This window comes from Arvicanthis niloticus, chromosome 25, assembly GCF_011762505.2.
Source record: "Arvicanthis niloticus isolate mArvNil1 chromosome 25, mArvNil1.pat.X, whole genome shotgun sequence".
NCBI classification, from domain to species: Eukaryota; Metazoa; Chordata; class Mammalia; order Rodentia; family Muridae; genus Arvicanthis; species Arvicanthis niloticus.
Genome location: NC_133433.1, coordinates 11928063 through 11952982, shown reverse-complemented (window position 1 = coordinate 11952982; position 24920 = coordinate 11928063).

Sequence of the window (24920 nt, the reverse complement as noted above, 5' to 3'; positions counted from 1 at the left end):
GGGGACCATAAAGAGCAGGATAGAAGGGACAGGAAAGCATCGGGTTAAGTATGAGCAAGGTACAATGACACAATAATGAAAATTCTATAATGAAATCCACTATTCTATATGCCAACTAAAAATTACTAGAATAACAAAAATAAAATTACAAAGACTATTCTTTTATTCTGAATGAGACTATTTTCCATGCTACCTTATATGTAGAAAGCTAACACTTCTCCATCTCAGCCATATTTGAAATTGACAAATTGCATTCCACTAAAGAGAATGACAAGAGATTGTAGGCAATGATAAATTGGCTTCTGTATACAGATAGAAAATCTAGTGGTCCCATCAGGATCAAATAATGGCCCAAAGCATCAGAGTAGGAAGGCCAGGGCTCCAGGGAAAATACAGGAGAAAGAAAGCAAGTTATATGCTTCTGGGAGATGCCTATTTTAATTTTATATTTCTTGCAGTGCTGAGGGTAAACCCAGGTAAACAATCCCAGTCATACACTTCTTAACTATGCCAAACGACTTCAAGTATTTCTTTTTTCCAGAGATCTGACCAGAAAACTCCAGAAGATCCACGTACTAGCTACACAAACAGGCAACTATATCAAGAAGTCAGCTGGCTCTATTGACGTTTGATATTGGTATTACCCTAGCACCTGTATACCAGAGAACTTCATGTCTTATAATGAATGATTTTTCTTTTTTGTTGTTATTTTTTATTGGATATTATATTTACATTTCAAATTTTATCCCATTACCCCATTACCCCCACCCAGGAACTCCCATCCCATCCCCCCTCCTCCTGCTTCTATGAGGATGTGTCCCCGCCTACTCCCCCACTCCCACCTCTCCACCCTCTAATTCCCCCCAAGTCAGTGTCCAGCCTTTATGGGACCAAGGATCTCCTCTCCCACCTATGCCCGACGAGGCACCCGCACTTGGTCTTCCTTCTTCATGAGCTTCATGTAGATGATTTTTCTAAGTGAGTTGTGATCTGTTTTCATGATGTTCTCACCAAGAAGAATATATAACACTGATATCTGGACCCCTAAGAATATGATTTCTTTACTATATGTATGTATGTATGTATGATTGTATGTATGTATGTATATTTATATACATATACACACATATATATATACATATATATACATATATGTGTGTATGTATATATCTCTTTTTGTGAGCTGGGGTTAATTTTCTAATAAGACTAAAAGTTTTTAAACTCACTGAGAATACTTTGCTATAATAAGGCTAGGTTGAACTTTGTCTATTCCATGCAGGACACATAGATGGGGCAGTTGAGTTTGTATGAATCTGTTCCTCATCTGTGAAATGGGGATAATATGTTTCCTTACTTCACAGTTTCATGAGAAATAAGCAAACACCTATGAAAGCACCTTACACAGTCCCTGCCACATAAGGACCTGATAACTGTCTGGGCTGTTTCCTCCTCTCTAGCAAGGGAGGTTTTTACAAGTAAAACAATAAAGGCCAAAATTAGTATTCACATCACATCTAATTTTGTCCAAAGCATGTGTCTCTGTTTGCTTATCCATGTGTTGGTTCCTCACAATACTAATTAGGTCACATCAAATGTATTGTAATTAACCATGACACTTGTGCAGGCTTACATTTTCGCACAGAAAAACTGAAAATGAATTAATAACTAGCAATTTTGACAATTATGGTCAATTAATTTGTCAGCAATAAACTAAGTATGCTTTCTTCTTGAAAATATAAAATATTTAAAATGTTAGTGGGCAAATAACTGTGGAGCTTACATGCTTTTTGATCTTATATATCTAGCTAAATTTTATTATATTTTGTATTATGTTTTATTATTTAAAACAAATTTTAAATTTAAATATATTTTGATCATATTCGTCCTTCCTCCTGGTCCTTCCAGATCTCCACCTTCTCTCCACCCACACAACTTTAAGGAATTTCAAAAAAAAAAAAAAAAAAAAAAACCACAATACGTGAACAAAACCAAGTAGACATTACCCATGTTTCTTCCAAAACTAAACTGAAACCAAGTAAAAGCATACAAAAAACCCCTTCGAGTTCATTATATATTGGTCACATACTCCTGAACATGAAGCCTATTCTGGAGTGGTTGATACACCCAGTATCTGGCTATTGGGAATTGTGCCCTGGTAAACACAGATTTGTAAGCACAGAGAGGCCTTCTGGTATATAACCAAGAGTGGTATGACTGGGTCATAAGGTCATTCTGCTTCTGGTTTCTTGAGGAACTGCCATGTTTACTTCGATAATACCTCAATTAATTTCCATCTTAGTCAGCAGTGTAAAAGAGCTGTCTTTACACTACACCCTCATCAATATTTCTTTTTTTTTCATTTTTAAGTTAGAGAGAGACAGAGAGAGAGAGAGAGAGAGAGAGAGAGAGAGAGTTCATGTGTTCATCCACGTGCACATACACTTGGAGGACTGGTGCCTCACAGATTCCAGAAGTCTTCAGATCCCTTAGATCAGGAGTTACAGGTGGTCCTGAGCCACCCCGTGTGGATTCTGAGTAGTAAATCCCAGTCGTCTTCAAAAATAGAACCTGCTTCTATCGACTGAACCATCTCTCCAGGCCCCATTATTTCATTTTTTTAATGATGGTCATTCTAATTAGAATAATTAGAAAATGTGGTTAATTCTCCATGTAGTTTTAATTTGCATTTCTTTGACAGGAAATAATGTTGAACACTTTTTCATATGATTACTGATTGTTGTATTTTATCTTTATATTTAATCAAATTTCATTGTAATAAATTATAACATTATGACAATATTTCCAAGTGATACTAACCTGTTTATGAACAAATACAACAATCTCTTTAAACATATATTCAGTTGTTGTGTGGTTGAGTACATAAGCCTACTCTACTTTTAAAATACATTCTATTTTAGATATTTCAAATATAAAAATATAGAAAATATTGCCATGAATGTGTGTCCTCAATAGCCATCATTTCTATCAATATTATTCACCTACAATCTCCCCATATTTTTGCAAAATTAATTCTAATGACATAAAATTTTACTCATAAATGTTTCGAAGTATATTTCTAAGAGTTTTCGGCAGTATTATCCTTATTATTATAGTTTAAAGTGATAGTTTATTAATATCACTAAATACCAAGTTTATGTCTCATTTTATTTCACTGATTCAGAAATCATCTTATGGGTATTGATTTATTCAAATAAAGACCCCAACAAGGACTATTGCTATGGTTTTAATCTTTTTATGAAGGTCTTCTGTAAGCCATGAATCTGTTGAATCTGAGTCATTAGTTCTGTAGCTTTTGAGACCTTATAGATCTGGCTGAATCCTTCATGGTGTTGCTTCACAGTTACTGCATTATTTTTACTTTACCTTTTGAAAACTGATGTATACATAAATCCATTTATTAAATGGACTGTTTAGTGTCTTCATGTTTAGGGCTTGAACTCTTTTGTAATTAATATCAATCATATGTATAGATAGCAGAGATTTTATTTTCCCCCATTCTGCATTCATTTTTTTGGTTATTTTTGTTTTTGTTTTTGTTTGGTTTGGTTTGGTTTGGTTTGGTTTGGTTTGGTTTGGTTTGGTTTGGTTTGGTTTGGTTTGGTTTGTTGCTGTGGAGAAGCTTTGTGATTTTATGCAGTCCTACACATCAATTTCAGTTTTATCCCCTTGGCACTAGAGTCACTTTAGATACTTCTCAACTCTATCTATATCTTAAAATGTGATTCTTATGTTTACCTCTAGGAGTTTAAGGGTTCAGGTCTTACATTAATATCCCAGTCTATTTTGGATTGGGGTTTGTACTGAGAGAGATATGAGGACCTAGTAGTTTTCAAAGTACCATTTATTGAAAGGCTGCCTTTTCTTTATATATGCTTTTATAGGATGTATTCAGTCAGGTGGCTAGAGGTGGAAAGATGGATCAGCAGTTAAGGGTGATTACTGTGCTTCAAAGGACCCAGGTTTGGTTCCCAGAGTTCACATCGTATGATTCACGACCATCTCTAACACCAGCCTCAGGAGATCCTCAACCTATTCCTGGCCTCAGCATGTACATGTAGCACATAAACTCATGCAGGCTTGCAGAAATATTCATAAAATAATAAATGAACAAATATTTTAATCAGATGGCTGGAAGTGTGTTGGTTAATTACTAGATCCTTTATATGGGTGTCTGGTTTTGTCCCAGTATGTCTCAGTGTCCCATACTTTATTACTATGGTATGCTGAATGATTTTATGCCAACTGGATACAAAAACTAGAGTTTTCTGAAAGAAGGAAAACTTAATTGAGAAAATGCCTCCATCAAATCCAGCTATAAGGCATTTTTAGGTTAGTGATTGATGGGGGGAGGGCCCAGACATTGTAAGTGGTCCCATCCCTGGGCTAGTGGTCCTGGATTCTAGAAGAAAGCAATGAACAAGCCATGGAAAAGCAAGCCAGTCATCAGCACCACTCCATGGCCCTTGCATTAGCTCCTGCCTCCAAGATTCTGCCCTGTTTGAATTCCTGTTCAGATTTCCTTTAATGATGAACAGTGATGTGGAAATGTAAGTCAGATAAATCCTTTCCTCCTCAACTTGCTTTTTGATCATGGTGTTTCATCACAGCAATGGAAATCCTAACTAAGATGGTAAGAGGAAGGTATTGCTGTGACAGACCTGACCATGATTTTTGGTGGATTGTGGAAGGACTCTGGAACTTTGGGCTAGAAAAGCCATTTAGTGTTGAGGACTCAGTGAGTTCTTCTGTAGAAGCTTAGAATACAAGAATATTGAGAACATTACAGAAGACAGAAGCCTGGCTTGTGAAATTCCAGGAAAGCTCGGAGACTCTATTTAATTTTGTGTTTTACATTGAGATTCTGTTCTTCTGGTCAGCTGGGGCTAAAGAGTCAGCAGTAATTAATAAGAGACCAGCAACATTAAAATGAAAACTTTGTATTACTGGGACAATTGATACAGGTTAGCCAGAGCTAAGAAATTAGCAGTGATTAAATAGAAAGCAAAATCACTGAGTTGGAATCTTCTAGGAAGCGCTTGCTCAGGGTCAGCACACACTGTGTTCCAGAATGCAGTGGCTGAGTCTGTACCTAGTTCTGGTCCCCAAACTTAGTGGTGTCAGAATCACCCCGGTGGTGTTGGTTTTAAAAGCATGAAGGGATCATGGAAAGTAGCTGAGGCTTGGCACTGTGAGAGGCCAGGAGAGGCAATTAGTAAAGTTGCAGCCTCATTATCAGTTGAAGGCCCAGGACTTAAAGAGTCATGAAAAGAAAGTGAGGTTTGTCACCACAAAGGTAGCCTATGAGAGGCTATTGATGAAAATGCAACCCAGTTGCAGCAGAAAACCCCAGAATTTGGAAGATGGTAGTACCATGGGATGACCACTGAGAACAGCAACAGCAGTGGAGGGGAGCCATTAAAGCCTAGAAGACAAGCATTTACACAATGGAGTACTACTCAGCTATTAAAAATAATGAATTCGAGAAATTCTTAGGTAAATGGATGGAACTAGAAAATATCATCCTGAGTGAGGTAACCCAATCACAAAAGAATACACATGGTATTTATTCACTGATAAGCGGATGTTAGCCCAAAAGCTTGAAATAGCCAGGATTCAGCTAACTGACCACATGAAGCTCATGAAGAAGGAAGACCAAGTGTGCATGCCTCAGTCCTTCTTGGAAGGAGTGACAGAATGCTCAAGAGAGCAAATATGGTGACAAAGTGTGGGACAGAAAGTCAAGGAGGGGCCATTGGGAGACCACTCTACCTTAATAACTGACCCATATGCAGTCACCAATGATAGATATGGATGTCAGGAAGTGCATGCTGACAGGAGCCTGATGCAGCTGTCTCCTTGAAGGTCTGCCAGAGTCTGGCATATCCAGAGGCAGATGCTCGCAGCTACCCATTGATCTGATCAAGGGTTCCCAATGAAGAAGTTAGAGGACTGAAGGAGATGAAAGGGTTGGTGGCCCCATCAGTGCCAGCCAACCAGAACTCCCCAGGGTCTAAACCACCAGCCTGGGAGCACAAAGGGAGGCAGCCATGACTTCAGCTGTATACTTAGGGGAGGATGGCCTTGTTGGGCATGGGTAGGAAAGGAGATCCCTGGTCCCATAAAGGCTGAACACCAAGTGGGAAGGAATTCGAGGGTGGGGAGGGGGGAGTGGGGAGTGGAGGGTAGGTGGGGGCACACCCTTGTGGAGGCAGGAGGGGGGACAGGATAGGGGGTTCCTGGGTGGTGAAGGGAATGGGGTGAGGGGATAAAATCTGAAATGTATTTTAAATAAATAAATAAATAAATAAAAATAAAATTGAAAAAAAGAAAAGACTTTTAGCTCAAATTGGAGGGCACATACACTAGCAGCTTAACAGCACATATGAAAGCTCTAGAACAAAAAGAAGCAAATACACCCAAGAGGAGTAGACAGCAGGGAAAAAATCAAACTTGGGGCTGAAATGAACCAAGTAAAAGCAAAGAGAACTACACAAAGAATCAACAAAATCAGGAGCTGGTTCTTTGAGAAAATCAATAAGATAGATAAGCCCTTAGCCAGACTAACAAGAGGGCATAGAGACAGTATCCAAATTAAAAAATCAGAACTAAAAAGGGAGACATAACAACAGAAACTGAGGAAATTCAAAAAATCATCAGATCCTACTACAAAGGCCTATACTCAACAAAACTGGAAAATCTGGATGAAATGCATGATTTTCTAGACAGATACCAGGTACCAAAGTTAAATCAGGATCAGATAAAATATCTAAACAGTCCCAAAACCCCTAAAGAAATAAAAACAGTTATTAAAGTCTTTCAACCAAAAAAAAGTCCAGGAAAAGATGGTTTTAGTACAAAATTCTATTAGACCTTCAAAAAACACATAATACCAATACAAACTATTCCACAAAATAGAAACAGAAGGAGTATTACCTAATTTGTTCTATGAAGCCACAGTTACACTGAAACCTAAACCACACAAAGACCCAACAAAGAAAAAAAAAAAACTTCAGACCAATTTCCCTTATGAATATTGATGCAAAAGTAATAAAATTCTTGCAAACCAAAGCCGAAAAGACATCAAAATAATCATTCACCATGATCAAGTAGGCTTCATCCCAGGGATGCAAGGATGGTTCAATATGGAAATATACCTATGTAATCCACTGAATAAACAAATTCAAAGAGAAAACACATGACATTAGATGCTTTAAAAGCCTTTGACAAAATACTACACTATAATACTAAAAATACTACTTTTCATGCTAAAAGTCATGGAAAAACCAGGAAATCAAGGCCCATACCTAAACATACAGTAAATATACATTAAACAAATATCCAACATCAAACTAAATAGAGAGATGCTTGAAACAATCCCAGGGACGATCAGGGACTAGACAAGGCTGCCAACTCTCTCCCTATCTATTCAATATAACACATGAAGTCCTAGCCTGAGTAATTAGACAACAAATGGAGGTCAAAGAGATTGGACAACAAATTGGAAAGGAAGAAGTCAAGAAATCACTATTTGTGGATGATATTATAGCATACTTAAGTGATGCCCAAAATTCCATCAGAGAACTCCTACAGCTGATAAACAACTTCAACAAAGTGGCTGGATATAAAATTAACTCAACATGAAAATGACTTTGGACTAGGATGGGGAAGTTGGCTCAGATATTTTGGTCATGCTGATAAGCCCTCAGAAACAGTGATCATACGAGTGTTCGTGGAATTTTGTTTATTACCTTGCTTGTTCTTTGACTGTGTTTATTGTCTTGCTTATTCCTTGACTATTTGCATCTATTGTGTTGCTAGTCCCTCAACATAGAACTGACCTGAATACTTGCATGTAATTCAAATGGTATAAAAGCAAAAAGGAAGAGGATAGAGAAAATAATGCTCCACAAGAAAAGATCATCAAAGGGCATCACCATCTCTGACCTCAAGCTGTACTACAGAGCCATAGTGATCTGCTCAGTGCTTCGGCCCTAAGCATGGTATTGCTACAGAGATAGACATGTCTATCAGTTAAATAGAATTGAAGACCCAGAAATAAACTCACACACCTATGGTCACTTGATCTTTAACAAAGAAGCCAAAACCATACAATGGAAAAAAGAAAGCATCTTCAACAAATGGTGCTGGTCTAACAGGTGATCTGCTTGTTAAAGAATGCAAATTGATCCATTTTTATCACCTTATACAAAGTTCAAGTCCAGGTGGATCAAGGATCTCCACATAAAACCAGATACACTGAGTCTAATGGAAAAGAAAGTGGGAAATAGCCATGAACACATTGGCACAGGGGAAAATTTCTGTAACAGAACACCAATGGCTTAGGCTGTAAGATCAACTATTGACAAATGGGACCTTATGAAACTGAAAAGCTTCTGTTAGGCAAAAGACACTATCATCAGGACAAAACAGCAACCCACAGACTGGGAAAAGATCTTTACCAACCTTACATACAGTAGAGGGCTAACATACAAAATATATAAAGAATTCAAGAAGCTGATCTCAAAAAAAAAAAAAAAAAAAAACCACAAATAAATGGGGTACAGTGCTAAATGGAATTATCATCTAAGGAATCTTGAATGGCCGAGAAGCACCTAAAAAAAAAATGTTTGACATCCTTAATCATCCGGGAAATGTAAATCAAAATGACCTTGAGATTTCAGCTTATACCAATCAGAATGGCTAAGGTTAGAAAAAAAAAGTCAGGCTACAGTAAATGCTGGAGAGGGTGTGGAGAAAGAACAGTCATTGCTGGTGTGATTGCAAGCTAGTACAACCACTCTGTAAATCAATCTGGTCATTCCACAGAAAATTGGAAATAGTTCTACCTGAAGACCCAGATGTACCACTCCTGGGCATATACCCAAAAGATGTTCCAACACATAACCAGGACACATGTTCCATTATGTTCACAGCAGCTTTATTTACAATAGCCAGAAGCTGGAAACAACCCAGATGTCCCTCACCAGAAGAATCCATACAGAAATTGTGGTACATTTGTAAAATGGAATACTACTCAGCTATTAAAAAAGTCTTCACAAATTTTGCAGACAAATGGATGGAACTAGAAAACATCACTCCCTCCTTCCAGTCTGGGCCCAAGCACTGAGCAGATCCCTGGTGGCAGCTCTGCACCCAATCTCACAGAACCTAGAGGAAGCGGGGCTCCCAGGAGCTCTAACCCAGGCAGTATCTTAGGTAAAGAGACAGCAACACCTGCCCCAAATGGAGAGTAACTGGGACCCACTAGGACCCAGAAGTTCACTCCTGGCCCAGAGCAATGGTTCCGTCCGGTCCACACCCAAGTACTGAGCAGATCTTGGGCCTCAGCTCTAACCCCAGTAGAGACAGCCATCCCACACAGTTTTGATACAATCAAGATAATAAGAAAGATGGGCTCCAGTCAGAGACAGGGCAGGTAGCACTAAGGAGATACAGATAGTGAAAGGCAAGAGCAAGAACATAAGCATCAGCCTAGGGTACTTGGCATCATTAGAACCTAGTTCTCCCACACTAGAAGGTCCTGAAATCCCCATATCACCAGGAAAGCAAGATTCAGATTCAAAAATTACTTCTAATGATGGTGATAGAGGACTTTAAGAAGTACATAAATAACTCCCTCAAAGAAATTGAGAACACAGGTAGACAGGTAGAAGCCCTTAAAGAGGAAACACAAAAATCCCTTAAAGAATTACAAGAGAACACAGCCAAACAGGTGAAGGAACTGAACAAACCATCCAGGACATAAAAATGGAAGTAGAAACAATAAAGAAATCACAAAGGGAGACTACCCTGGAGATAGGAAACCTAGGAAAGAAATCAGGAGCCATAGACACAAGCATCACCAACAGAATACAAGAGATAGAAGAGAGAATGTCAGGTGCAGAAGATACCATAGAAAATACTGACACAACTGCCAAAGAAAATGCAAAATGCAAAAAGTTCTTAACACAAAACATCCAGGAAATCCAAGACACAGTGAGAAGACCAAACCTAAGAATAATAGGTAGATAAGAGAGTAAAGATTTCCAATTTAAAGGGCCAATAAATATCTTCAACAAAATTATAGAAGAAAACGTCCCTAACCTAATTGACGAGATGCCCATAAACATACAAAAAGCCTACAGAACACCAAATAGACTAGACCATAAAAGAAATACCTCCTGTCACATAATAATCAAAACACCAAATGCACAAAACAAAGAAAGAATATTAAATGCAGTAAGGGGAAAAGGCCAAGTAACATATAAAGGCAGACCTATCAGAATTACACCAGACTTCTCACCAGATACTATAAAAGTGAGAAGGTCCTGGACAGATGTCATGCAGACCCTAAGAGAGCACAAATGCCAGCCCAGGCTACTATACCCAGCAAAACTCTCAATTTCCATAGATGGAGAAACCAAGATATTCCATGACAAAACCAAATTTACACAATATCTTTCCACAAATACAGCACTATGAAGGATAATAGCAGGAAAGCTCCAATACGGGGAGGGAAATTATACCGCAGAAAGAGCAAGAAAGTAATCCTCTTCTAACAAACCCAAAAGAAGATAACCACACAAACAATGCCTACACTAATAACAAAAATAATAGGAAACAACAATCTCCTCTCCTTAATATCTCTTAACATCAATGGACTCACTTCCCCAATAAAAAAGACATAGGCTAAAGGACTGGATATATAAACAGGACCCAGCATTTTGCTTCACACAGGAAACCCACCTCAGTGACAAAGACAGACACTACCCTGGAGTAAAAGGCTGGAAAACAATTTTTCAAGAAAATGGTCCTAAGATACAAGCTGAAGTAGCCATTTTAAAACCTCCAGCCTGAGAACACAAAAAGAGGGACTCATGGTTCCACCTGTATAGGTAGTTTAGGGTGGCCTTGCCAGGCATCAGTGGGAGTGGAGGGCCTTAGTGCCTGAAAGTTTGGATTCCCTAGTTTTGGGGAATTGGAGAACAGGAAGGCAGAAAATGAGAGGATGGTGGGAACACACTCTCATAGAAATAGGAGGAGGGGGGATGGGATAAGGGGTTTTTGGAGCAAGTGGGAGAGAAGATAACATTGAAAGGTAAATAAATAAAATATCCAATAAAAAAAACAGATAATGGATCTGGCAATTGTAGTTGAGTAGCCGAGACTTTTATCAACAATTTATTACAAGGATTTCATATAATCCTCAAGGACAAGGTATTGTGGAAGAGGCCCATGGAACTTTAAAAAGATTAGTGAGACATACTGTTGCTGAGACAAAGAATGAGGTAGACTTGTGAGCTTGCTGAGTGACCTGACAAGGGTGACTGGGGAGCTGTATTGGACATATATTCCTGACCCACCTTTGCTTGACTATATCCCGGATGGGACAAACTGCCTTGCCTCAAGTTTTTGGACCTTGTGGGATAGAGAATTGAAAATAGAAATTATATCTCTTGTATTCTTCTTAAAGGTGTCCAGCTATTAGAACTTAATATGGGGAATAATAGTCTACTTTTGGAAGACTGGATCTGGACTTCGTCAGAGACATATTTGGAAGCTAGCTGTAGCTTGCTATGATGGCAGGATAGCAAGAGATAATGTTGGGACAGGATCTGGATTTCAAAGAAGGGTTAGTGCATGGTTTAAGGTTCTTTTAATTGTCAAGGTAAAATTGGTTTTGTCTCTTCTACAGCATTTATTGTAAGTTGCATTGATGGTATAATTTCCAATTATGTTAGTGTGTTGAAACCTGGCATGTCTGTTATGGGGGAGTCTATCAACTAGCTTTTGTCTCACTTCCCTGAGTATTAGGAAACCTTGATTCTCTGAAAAAAGCTTGAAAGTGCTGGAAGAAGTGAGTTAGGCTTTAAGCAGAAGCAAGAGGGTAGCAGGCTTGATTATTGCTGGTATGACAGCTTTAATTACATTAATTGCTAGCATCACTGCTTCTGCAATAGCATTGACACAAGAAGTTAAGACAGCTATTTTTGTTAACCATCCAGTAAAAAAATGTTACTAATGTATTGAGTATACAAAAGGATTTATATAGGTATCTGGAACAACGAATGATGCTCTATAACTCATTCAAATTATCTCAAGGAGGTTCAGGGTTCAAGAGTTAGAAGCCATTCCAAGTGTCATGACAAATATCATTAGAGTAGTGTTACTTTTGAAATTCACAATGATTGTCATTATAATTAGAAAAAAGTTTAAAGACACCTGTAGGATATTTGGCATAACACCTCTCTGGGTGTGTTAACTTTGCATAGTGAGATTATGAATTTGAAAAATGCTGCTCAGTTGACCTTTGATGCTACAGATAATGCCAATAAAATTATTCATGGCCTGAGCTCAGCATTTTCATTTTGGACAAACCTCAGGAATACAGCTTGATCAGGCCAGCCCTTCTTCTCCTGGGAATACTTTTATTCCTGCCCATCGTGTTAAAGCTTATCTTTAACAACATCAACATGTTGACAGCCAAAGTACATGCCTTAAACCTTAAAATGGAGCCCCCCCCCCCCCAATACAGAGTTATTAAATTAACAGGCTGGCAAGCCAAGGACGAGTAAGATTCTGCACAGAGCCTTACCAACCTAAGACAGAGTGCATTGCCATATTCCACAGGTAAGGAAGGCATTCTTGTCAGAACGACCTAAGACAGACTCCGTTTTGTTAACAAAATAAAAAGGGGGGAGAGGTGGAGAGCCTTTTGGGGCTGCTTGGCAAGAAGCTGGCATGGGCCAAGGACAAGGAAAGGGGCTGCTTGGCAGGAATATGACATTGGCCAAGGACAAGGAAGTAGGCTTCAAGCAGGAATATGACATTAGACTAGAATAAAGAAGTAATTTCAGGTAGGAGTACCTTCTTAGAGGCAAAAAGGAGGAGAGATGGGATGGGGGGATATGGAGGGGAGACAAGGATAGCAGACACTTGAAATATAAATAAATAAAATAATCAATTAAAAATAAAATAAAAGAGCCTACTGAGAAACAAAATAAAATTTATACAACTGTTCAAAATACATAGGTGTTATCCACAAATTAAATGAAAGTGTTTTCGTGTTAATTTGTATGCTAATTTAATTCTTATTCCCATAGAAATAATAATGTATGGCACATATATGGGGTAAGGGGCCGTGATTATTATTTGTGACTATTATGAAGGGAGTCATTTCCCTAATTTCTTTCTCAGCCAGCTTATCCTTTGAGTAGAGGAAGGCTATAGATTTGTTTGAGTTGATTTTATGTCCAGCCACTTTGCTGAAGTTGTTTATCAGGTTTAGGAGTTCTCTGGTGGAAATTTTGGGGTTACTTAAGTATACTATCATATCATCTACAAATAGTGATATTTTGAATTCTTCCTTTCCTGTTTGTATCCCTTTGACTTCCTTTTATTGTCTAACTGCTCTGGCTAGGACTTCTAGTACTATATTAAATAGGTAGGGAGAGAGTGAGCAGCCTTGTTTAGTCCCTGGTTTTAGTGGGATTGCTTCCAGTTTCTCTTCATTTAGTTTGCTGTTGGCTATTGGTTTGCTGTATATTGCTTTTACTATGTTTAGGTGTGGACCTTGAATTCCTGATCTTTCCAAGACTTAACATGAATGAATGTTGAATTTTGTCAAATGCTTTCTCAGCATCTAGTGAGATGATCATGTGTTTTTTTTTTTCCTTGACTTTGTTTATATAGTGGATTACGTTGATGGATTTTTGAATTTTGAACCATCCCTGCATTCCTGGGATAAAGCCTACTTGATCATGATGGATGATTGTTTTGATGTGTTCTTGGATTCGGTTCACGAGAATTTTATTGAGTATTTTTGCATTGATATTCATAAGGGAGATTGGTCTGAAGTTCTCTTTCTTTGTTGTGTCTTTGTGAGGTTTAGCTATGAGCATGATTGTACCTTCATAGAATGAATTGGGTAGTGTTCCTTCTGTTTCTATTTTGTGGAATAGTTTGAAGAGGATTGGTATTAGGTCTTCCTTGAAGGTCTGATAGATTTCTGCACTAAAACCATCTGGTCCATTGCTTTTTTGGTGGAGAGAATTTTAATGACTGCTGCTATTTCTTTAGGGGTTACAGGACTCTTTAGATGGTTTATAAGCTTCTGATTTAACTTCGGTACCTGGTATCTGCCTAGAAAATTGTCCATTTCCTCCAGATTTTCCAGTTTTGTTGAGTATAGGCCTTTGTACTAGGATCTGATGATTTTTTGAATTTCCTCAGTTTCTATTGTTATGTCTCCCTTTTCAGTTCTGATTTTATTAATTTGGATACTGTCTCTGTGTCCTCTCATTAGTCTGGCTAAGGGTTTATCTATCTTGATTTTCTAAGAACCGTGGAGATCTGACAGAATGCAAGGGATTATTTCAATTTTTTTTTTGTATCTGTTGAGGCCTGTCTTGTGACAAATTATATGGTCAGTTTTGGAGAAGGTATCATGAGGTGCTGAGAAAAAGGTATCTGATCTTCTTTTCATTGCCTCAGGTTACATAGTCTTTGTCTAAATACAGGAAAGGTATTTCCTTAGCATTCAGACTAAGCCTGTCTGTCACCAGGCTACAAAGTCTCTTCCTAAATTCAAGCAGTTCTGATGTAAAGTATTCCATAATTACCATTGTTTCTTGTGCTAGGTCATTATTGCAGCCTCTATCTGCATGATGCATTGTGCATTTTTCCTTTTTTATATATTAAAGGTCAGACCTCAGGAGTAGCTTTGATCACTTCTATCTCATTCTCTACTCTTATTGTCCAATTCTTCCTATGAGTTCCAGATTTTTGGAACCCAAGCAAGAGCTTTAATACAGAACTAATTTGAATTCTCCTCTCCCCTGCATCCTGCCAGCTGAAAGGAATGGCAAGCCAACACCTTCATCTCATGCTCTGCTTTTTCAGTTTTTCCTGCCAAATCAGAGGCTGTTGTGTAGAACAATGCTAGCTTGTCTCTCATTGTAATTTCTCCCTTACAGAAAGTTCTTTCTGAAAAACAGCTGATTCTCAGTTGCACGCCATCACCCACAGCAAAATCCATACAAGTGCCACCATAGCCTGCTGATAATTGCTGTCCATACATACTACATTTAAGGGTTGAATTATATTCTGCTCTGTGAGGGAATCAATTGTACTGCATGACTTTTCCTAGGGAGACATGAACATCCCAGATAGGATGCTAATGACAGACCAAAAAGAAAAAAATCCAAGCAAGTCTAGCTTGATGAACCGACAAGATCAGGCATGTGGATTACTCATAAGAGCCTGAGTGACTCAAAGGTATCTGCATCACCCAAAAAGCTCACATCAGCATGAGGTTGACTCACACAAGATACATCCCCAGAGTTTCTTGCCCAATGTATATTTGTACTGGAAAACCCATTCCATTTGATCAAGACAGATCAGACTTCAAATTGTCTACACCTTTGATTAAGTAATCTTCACGAACCACGTCACCTCTCCACTCCTGTTTCCTAGGAGTGGTTTCCTACATTTTACAATCTTTTCCATGTAGGATGCCATGAGAATTAAACAGGACCATGCCTCAATCACACTGCACAGAGTTACTCAGAGCAGTTACTTTGTGAACTTTTTCTTACTAGACAATATAACCAGCAAAGAACATGATAAAGTCTGTATTCATAAAGGAGAGAGAGTGTGATAGGGTACTAATGATTGCAAAATTAAGCATTGTGTAAGTTTATAGCAAGGCAGCATTACACTGTGTCTATTGAGAAACAGCATTCAAGAAAAACTAAGATAGTATTCTCAAAAATAAAAAATGCAAACTGTTCCACTAATGTTCCCTACAAGATTGACATGCTATAAGACAAATGTGAAGAACTGGGGACAATTATAACTGAAAAGTTCAGAAAGGTAAATAAAATTTCTTGTTTTCTGATATCTCTTTGAGTATGGTATTCATAAATCATGGTAAAATTAGTTACAAAATAAATATAACTTCAGCTTTTGACTAACAGTTGTTTTGGTTGTCTGGTTTGTGGTCTTTTTGCATGTATTAGTAACAATAGAAATAGTGTTTAGAAAAGTGGAAAAATCACTATACTTGATTATCTGAACCAGAGCAAAAATAAAAACTACCATGAATGTTAGCATGTTTCTCAAATTCCACGTGGAATTGGATGTATTGTGCTCCAATGGAACTCTGAAATGAGGTCAACTTCTGGTAGGTCGCACAACTAACTCTATTAAGCCACTGTTCTGTAATCAGCTCCATATGTGGCACCCTTCTGCTGGGTAATTTTGTATTCAGCTTTAAAATGTTATGAAAATGTAAAATGTTGGAACCAAAGACCCTATAACATTATAAAAATCAAGATGAAAATATGAAAAGTGATTCAAAATATGAAAACAAAGTATCCCTTCATAAAGAACACATCATAGAATTGTGAAAATAACTTCAGAAGACATAAAAACAAATAAACAAAAAACAAACAAACAAAAAAAAACTATCCTTGCAATACATGAGCCTTGACTGCTGGTCAAGAAAAGGGAAAATAGCTAGAAGGTATTTTGTAGCCAACTGAAGTTACTTAAATGCCAAGGAGATTGCTTTATATAATTATTGGTCATCTATTATGTATGGTTATTGTGTAGAAGTCATTAAAGAAAATGTCCTTAATGGACAATGTATAAGTTTCATATGTCTGCAGCTAATTTTTAAATGGTTCAGCAAATGTGTATGTGATTTTTGCATAAAAGGGAAGGACAGAAAAAGAATGGAGGAAAGGAAATGATGCAAAGAAAGAAGGAGAGCAAGGACAGAGAAAGAGAAAGACAAAGAAGAAATGAGAATGGCAAAATCTTAACAATTGTGGACTACTAGATCTGTATTTAAGTAACAGAAAATTCCTAGCATGTTCAAGGGCCTGGAATCAGCCCCCAACATTCAGATGGAAAGGTAACACAGACATTAAATTTGAATGGACACAGGTGGGTTTCTTTTTTTTAATTTCTTTTGAAGTACTCTATCCACTTGGATTTCTCAAAACAGTATTCTATTCTTATTAAATCTAATATTAGCCTAAAATAGAATGGCATGAATGACTAAAAGAATGGTATAAAGGACAAATGAGGTTCATTATATTTCAAGGCATGTGTTCTAAATAAGCACCAGATATCTTCAGTTTAATAAAAACTGAATTTAAAAATCGAATCTTTTGTCTTCTAAGGTTGTTCTGGCATTGTGCAGATACATGCAAGTCCCTTGAGTTTAATGACAAGCTTCAAGCTCGTCATAAGACTCTCTCTGTGTGCCTACATGGTAATCTCATTAATATTTTCATTGTAGTCTTTCTAGGAAACCTTGTTCTGGAGTGTACTGTGAGCATTTAATGGAGGTCACTTTTTCTAGGAGAAACTAATATTACCCACATTTATAGTTTTTTTTTTTTTTTTCAATCAAAAGCCAAATTCATCTTTGTTTAAATGACAAGCTGGGATTAGATCAAGCCATGAAACAAAAGTTATACAACACAGTGCTCAGGGGAAGCAAGAAGAAAGATGAGCATAGCATTCATTAATGAATCACCGTGATCCAATGCACTGAGGCCGATAAAGAAGTGCAAGAGTCTATGTGTAGATAAAAATACATTAATTTCTATAAATATTGCTCAGTGTATGCTTTACTTTTGTGAACAGTGATCCCTGCTGCTTGGTACACACTACACACAGATGCATTTACTTCATGAACACAATACTTCCCATAAAACTATTTCAGTTTAACATGAAAATCAAATTTCTGAATTCTCTTTATTATAAAAAATGAAATTCAGTTAAGGTAGTACATACATATTTATACACAGTAGAATTTGGATATGTGGCTCAAGAAAAGAGTGTTTTGTGTGATATTCAAAAATTCTCTACATACACTCTGGACTGGGTAGCCTCAAGAAAACTATTGAAATTTGGGCAAAGGTTTGGAATATAGTTTATTTCTATGAGTCATGAGCAAATGAGTCATGGGCTGATTTTTAAAGTTAGAAACAACATAAATTATAAAAGATGACTATCACTAATGAAAGATCCATAGGACAGAAAGAAATGCTATGCCCTTTTTACAGTTCTATAGAGCTGCAGATAAAAAAAAGCACTTGAGACATTTCTGGAATAGAAACTGGAAACCTTCGTGTCTTATCTGTTGATATAAACATACTATAGCCACTCCTTCAGAACATTCTTTACTTAGAAACTGTCTTTAGAATACATGTCTAGTATTTAAGTAACATTTTAGTTAATCTAAAAATCATAATCATTAGATGTGTCCCAGATGGAACTATCTGGATAAGATATTACTTCTTCTGACCCACCACCCAAAGAGAGACAACATAAAAGCAAAGACTGCAAACAGCTCTTAACTATAGAACTGTTGTGGACATAAGAGGGAGAATGGATCTGCCCCCTTACAACTGAAAATATGATACCTTATAACTCCAGTGAATTGAAAGTAACAAAAGGATAGGAATTTGTGGTTTGGAAACTCGTTCACTTTCAACAAATTTCAATGCAATTCATCTCAATTTTTAAACTTATTTTTCTTCAGAAAGGCAAGTAATTCTTAAAATTCTTTCTTATAAGCCCTTATGGTGTATCTTATTATTGCCAGGTTACAACATATAATAATGGTGAGAAGTGTACCACTTCAGAGGGAAGCAGTGTACAACTCCAGCAGGTATTCCCTGGGAGCCCATAAGCCATTCCTGCCGGGGAGGCAGATAGGCTAACTACAAATTACCTAATTCTCCATTTCTACAAGTCCATCCCCATAGTATCATCTCCAGCTCTGCAGCAGAACATCTGCTGAAGCTTCCATTCCCCCACCCCCATGCCAAGATCCAGTGGATCACATGGATTTTTCTCCTCTAAAGTTCCATCTTCCAGCTCATTGTTTTGTTCCAACTTCAAATGCCAGCAGCTACTCCCTAGGAATGCACAGACTACTCTGACCAGGAAAGCAAGTAGGCTAACTGCAGATCTTCACTTTTCCATCTATTCACCCAAGTCAAACCCCCCATTCTTCAGCACACCTCTTTAGCAAACCTTCAGCTGTTGCCTCTCCTCTCACTCTGTGCCCATCCCAATGGAATCCTCAGAGAACACCCTGCTTTCCTTCATCTTGTGAGGCTCACCACCACCACCTCCAACCCATTCCCATTCCTATATCTCAGATCCCAGTACCCAAAATACATTTTACACGGAACCCCTAGTGCTCACATCTCGAGTCCACAGAAGATTTTCCTACAGGGAACACACAGCTACCACACTCCCCTAAGAACCAGAAGGAAAAAAAAAACAGAAGCCAAAAAAAAAAAAAATTAAAACATCCAGCTAACACAGTTAAGATGTTAGCACCTAGAATTATAATCTTTCCAATCTCTGATGCCTAGATGCCAGCTTTAAAAACACAATCAATAACAGCCCAGCAAACCTACCACAAAAGGCCATAAATATGCCAAAATTTGAAGAACAATAAGAAGATCTTAACATCTATGCCTCAAATATAATCAAGTTTGTAAAGGAAACACTACTAGAGCTTAAATCATATATTGACACTCACACACTGATAATGGGAGACATCAGTAAGCCATTCTGATCAATATACAGATCATCCAAACAAAAACTAAACAGAGACATGGTAATCGATGGTATAAACCAAAATGACCTCGCAGATACTTACAGAACATTTTACCCAAACACAAAAGAATACACCTTCTTCTCCGCACCCCATGGAACTTTCTCCAAAATTGGCCACATACTCAGATGCAAAGCAAATCTAAAAAACAAAAAAATTGAAATAGCACCCTGCAACCAAGTTAATGGCCACATGTTAAAGTTGGATATGAGCAACAACAGAAAGCTTTAAAACTAATGAAAATGGGTCAGCACAGAAATTAAGAAGTCAAACGCTTTCTAGAGTTGAATAAGAATGAATATACAACATATCTAAACTTACGGGAAACAATGAAGGCTGTTCTAATAGGGAAGTGCGTAGCACTAAGGGTATACATAAGAGATCTCATGCCAACAACTTAACAGCATATCCGAAAGCTGCAGAACAAAAAGAAGAAACCACACCTGAAAGAGTAGCTGGCAAGAAATAACCAAACTCAAGGCAGAAATGAATAAAATAGAAATGAAGAGGGAAATACAAAGAATCAAAGAGTTGGTTCTTTGAGAAAAAGCAACAAGATCAACAAACCTTTGACGCATAAAAGGTTTTAGATATGTCATGTGATATAGACTCACATGATGTTTTGCTAAGGCAAGACCCATGGGAGGACACATGATGTTTGGAGAAATTATAAATAAGACTCGACAGACAGTTATAGCGCACTTGCATAGCTAGCTTTGCAATGCTTTGTTGATCTCACATCTTTGTCTTTGCTGACCTTTACTTTGTTGAGCGAGGCATGGCAGACGACTTTTCCTGCCATTCCAGCTGGTCCTGGTCACTCCCATTGACTCATGCCAGTTTAGCAGAGGCCTGTCTGGTTTTGGTGGGTTGTGCCACCAATGCTGATTCCTGTGTGGTATCCTGACACTATGAAACTGGATTGAAGATATCCTGGCAAATTAAGATTAAAATCACCTCAAAAAGCTACTTCTAAACAGGTCCACAACCCCTTGTCCTGTTTATCATGTTTTCTCCCCTACCTTTGGACTTTGGACTAGAAGCGGGTGAAGGTGAGGTCAAAGCATTTGAGAACCCTTATTAAAAATAGGTTTTAAGCCAGGCGGTGGTGGCACACGCCTTTAATCCCAGCACTTGGGAGGCAGAGGCAGGCAGATTTCTGAGTTCAAGGCCAGCCTGGTCTACAGAGTGAGTTCCAGGACAGCCAGGGCTACACAGAGAAACCCTGTCTCGAAAAACCAAAAAAAAAAAAAAAAAAAAAAAAAAAAGGTTTTAAAAAGATTTAAGCTTGTATTCTCATGCTAATTGGGTCCCTCAAAACTCTTTCACAACAGGGTGTGCACATACCTTCTGGAAACCTGACCCCAGTTAATTCAGATTGGTTAATAAAGATGCCAGCAGCCAATAGTTGGGAAGAAGAGACATAGACAGGGATTGGGGTCTCAGTCTTTGGGACCACAAGGATGGAGGAAGAGAGTGGCTGCCATGGAGATGTGCAAGAGGGAGAAACAGAGCTGCCGTGTAAAGGGGCTAAGAAAACACAGACCAGAAGGCTTATCAATTCCAACAAGAGCAGCTGTTGGAACATAGAAATTAGTGAATAGTAACTTATCTGTGGGAGGTAGATTCTAAAAGCATGAAAGTTAGGCAGTTTTCCAGCTATTGTGCTGCTTAAGGCATAAAGGGAAACACTCCTCCATTGTTGGTGGGATTGGAAGCTGGTACAACTACTCTGAAAATCAGTCTGGTGGTTCCTCAGAAAATTGGACATGGTACTACCAGAGGACCCAGCTATACCACTCCTGGGCATAGACACAAAAGATGTTCCAATATATAGCAAGGACACATGTTCCACTATGTTCATAACAGCCTTTATTTATAACAGCCAAAAGCTAGAAAGAACCCAGATATCCTTCAACAGAGGAATGGATACAGAAATTTACACAATTTACACAATTTGGAATACTACCCAGCTATTAAAAGCAATAACTTTATGAAATTCTTAGGCAAATGGATGGAATTAGAAAATATCATCTTGAGTAAGGTAACCCAGTCACAAAAGAACATGCATGGTATGCACTCACTGACAAGTGGATATTAACTCAGAATCTCAGAATACCCAAGATACAACTCCTAGACCACATGAAGCTCAAGAAGAAGGAAGAACAAAGTGTGGGTCCTTCTTAGGAAGGGAAACATAATACTTAGGGGAGGAAATACAGAGACAAAGTGTGAGGCAGAGACTAAAGGAAAGGCCATCCAAAGACAGCCTAACCTGGGGATCCATTCCATATACAGACACCAAACCCAGACACTATTGCGGATGCCAAGAAGTGCATGCTGACAGAAGCCTGACATAGCTGTCTCCTGAAAGGCTCTGCCAGAGCCTGACAAATACAGAGGCAGATACTCACAGCCAACCATTGGACTGAGCACGGGGTCCCCAATGGAGGAGTTAGAGAAAGGACTGAAGGAGCTGAAGGGGTTTGCAACCCATAGTAAGAATGACATTATCAATCAACCAGACCCCCTAGAGCTCCCAGGGATTAAACCACCAACTAAAGAGTACAGATGGAAGAACCCATTACTCCACCCACATATGTAGCAGAGGATGGCCTTGTCAAACATCAGTGGGAGGTGAGGCACTAGGTCCTGGGAAGGCTCGATGCCCCAGTGTAGGCGAATGCCAGGGCAGGACAGCGGGAGTGTGTGGGTAGGTGAGCACCCTCATAGAAGCAGTGGGAGGAAGGATGGGATAGAGAGTTTCTGGAGGGGAAACCAGGTAAGGGGATAACATTTGAAATGTAAATAAATAAAATATCCAATAAAAAAGAAAAAATATATTTTAAAAATCTAAGCCTACAAACCTTTATCCAAATTAAGTAAAAGGCAGAGAGAAAATATCCATACGAACAAAATCAGAAACAAAAGGGGGGACATAACAACAGACACTGAAGAAATATAGAGAATCATAAGGACATGTTTTAAAAATCAGTACTCAATCAAACCGGAAAACCTTTAAAAATGGATAATTGTCTAAATAGGTACCACTGACCAAAGATATATCATATCAGATAAGCAATTAAATAGATCTATAACTGAAGTTGAAATTTTTGGTTTCTTTGGGGACTCAGTTGTGTCATGTAATGTTTTGGTTTGGGTTTTTCTTTTTAAACTGTCTTATGAAAGGATGTTTTGCTGAGAATAGACAGATGGTGGTTTTTTGAAAGCTGCCTGGAAAAGGGGGAAAGGGGTGTATGATGTTTTGCTAGAGCAGACACTTGAGAGAGAACATGTGATATTTAAAAGGGGTATAAGTATAACCCAACAGACAGTGGATGCTGTGACAGTTTTTCAGCTTGCAACTCTTTGTTGGTCATCACTAAGTTTTGCTGACAAAGCTGTGCGTTGTTTGGCCTTGCCTTCTTTGCTGATCATCTTTTGTAAAAAAACTTCATAGAGAGAAGTGCACGAAGAACTTCTTGTGATATTCTGGTAGCTTCTTGCCACTTCCACAGACTCAAGTCAGTTGACAGAACCTTGCAGTTTCTTCTGGATTAAACTGCCATTGCTAATTTGTTAATGGTGTTTGTGAGTGGATTGAGCTGCCACTGCTGATTTGTATGAACTAAACTGCTAATCTCATGACAATAAAAATTAGAATCACCCCAAAGAACTATTTCCAAACAAGTCCACATCCTCCTTTGCCCTATTAATCTTTCTTTTCCATTATGTCTGGTAGGTGGTAGGCTAGAAGAGAGGTTAAAGCATTTAAAAACTCTCATTAAAGTAGGTTTTCTAAAATAATAATCTAAGCCTACATATAACACCAGTGAAAGAAAAATAGACTTTAAAATTCCCCAACCCCCCCACCAAAAAAAAATGCCCACAGCTAACACAGAATCCTAACAGACTTTTAAAGAAGAATTAATGCAAATATTCCTCAAATTATTCCACAAAATTGAAACAAAATGAGCATTGCCCAATTGATTTTATGAGACCATAGTTACCATAATAACCAAACCTCATAATCCAATAAAAAAGAAAATTATAGACTAGTTTCCCTTATAAAGATAGATGCAAAAATACTCAACAAAATACTTGCAAACCAAATGCAAGACCACATCAAGAATCTCATCCACCATGGTCAAGTAGATTTCAGCCCAGAGAAGCAGGAATGGTTCAACATACGAAACTCAGTAAATGTAGGAAACACCCTAACAATAAATTCCAAGCCATGAATTTGCTATAGTCCCTTAACTTTTATTGAATAAATGATATTCATCAAACTGAATGGCTACCGGTAGAAGCATCCAAATAGATCCATACTAATCACCCTGCACAGTACTCAAGTCCAAATGGATCAAAGTCTGCAACATAAAACCAGATACACTCAACCTAATAAAAGAGAAAGTGGGAAGTAGCCTTGAACTCATTGGCATAAGGAAATAGCTTTCTGAACAGGACACTGTTAGCACAGGCACTAAAGAAAACTATTAATAAATAGAACTTATGAAACTGAGAGGCTTCTTTACTGGCAAAGGATACCATCATTTGGACAAAGTGGCAGCCTACAGAATAGTAAAATATAAACATATTACTATATGTTTATAACTTTACTATAACCAACTATATATCTATTAGAGGGCAAATAACACAATATATCAAGAAGCTAGATATATTTAAAAATAAACAAATAACCCAAATAAAAATGCAGTACAGTGGGACTGAAGAGATGGCTCAGTGGTTAGGAGCATGGATTGTTCTTCCAGAGAACCCAGGGCCATTCCCTGTACCCTCATAGCAGATCACAAAAGTCAGCAAATCCAATTCCAGGGGATCTGACACCCTCATATCAGTGCACATAAAGTAAATTATATATAAATTATTCAAAACTATCAAAAATACATTACAGATCTAAACAGGGACTTTTCAATAAAGAAAACTCAAATGGCTGAGAAACAAAAAAAAAAAAAAAAATATGTTCAGCATCCAGAGCCATTAGGGAAATACAAGTCAAAACTACTTTGAGATTTCATCTCATACCTGTCAAAATGACTAAAAACAACAAAACAGGTGATGACTTAAAATACACATTGGTCCTCACACAATAATAGTGGGAGACTTCAACATCCTACTCTTACCAATAGGCAAATTATGGAAATAGAAACTAAATAGAGAAACAGAAAAACTAACAGAAGTAATGAACCAAATGGATTTAGCAGATATCTACAGAACATTTCACCCTAAA